Source organism: Octopus bimaculoides, chromosome 27 (genome assembly GCF_001194135.2).
Source record: "Octopus bimaculoides isolate UCB-OBI-ISO-001 chromosome 27, ASM119413v2, whole genome shotgun sequence".
NCBI lineage: Eukaryota > Metazoa > Mollusca > Cephalopoda > Octopoda > Octopodidae > Octopus > Octopus bimaculoides.
Window position 1 is genome coordinate 4,163,648 of NC_069007.1, and position 756 is coordinate 4,164,403.

Below are 756 nucleotides of genomic sequence, written 5' to 3' on the forward strand. Positions count from 1 at the left end.
AGAGAATAGATTGATGGATAGATAGACATTAATGTATATATTGTATTTTTCAGCTGTTGTTTTGTTGTTCTTGTTTTATCCAATTCCAATATTTTTCTGTCTTCATTAGTTTCCCCATTGAAATATTCTTCTTTTGGTCTCTGTGCGTTTTCATTTGTCAATTTGTATTCTAGGTCCTTGTTTTGAGTAAAATATTAATAAAATCAAGCAGCGAGGCAAAAATTCATTAAAAGAACAGTTGTTTCTGGGACTCCACTAAGATTAGGGACCCCGAAACATAAGCTTTACTAGTTTTATATTGGTACTCCGTCGGTTACGACGACGAGAGTTCTAGTTGATCCGAGTAATAGAACAGCCTGCTCGTGAAATTAACGTGCAAATGACTGAGTACTCCACAGACAAGCGTATCCTTAACGTACTTCTCAAGGAGATTCAACGTCACACAGAATGTAACAAGGCTAGCGCTTTGAATTACAAGCATCACTCATTTTTGGCAGCTGAGTAAACTGGAACAGCGTGAAATGAAGGGTTTTGCACAAGGACACAACGCGTCGGCGGGAATCGAACTCACGGCCTTACGACTGTGAGCCGATTACGCTAACCACTTAGTCACACGTCTTCACACGGTTTTATATTAGACCCACCGTCTATGGATGCTGCGTGTAAGTGAAGAAATGTGTGGGTGCTTGTGTGTGCTTGTGCGTGTATGTGTGTGTGTGTGTGTGTGTGTGTGTGTGTGTGTGTGTGTGTGTGTGT

General features: G+C 40.7%; 1 protein-coding gene across 1 annotated transcript in view; it reads left to right on the forward strand.

Moving 5' to 3' along the window:
* The window catches only part of LOC106874872 (leucine-rich repeat and immunoglobulin-like domain-containing nogo receptor-interacting protein 3), a 28,770-nt gene that overhangs the window by 4,271 nt on the left and 23,743 nt on the right, over positions 1–756 (forward strand). The window lies entirely within an intron of this gene.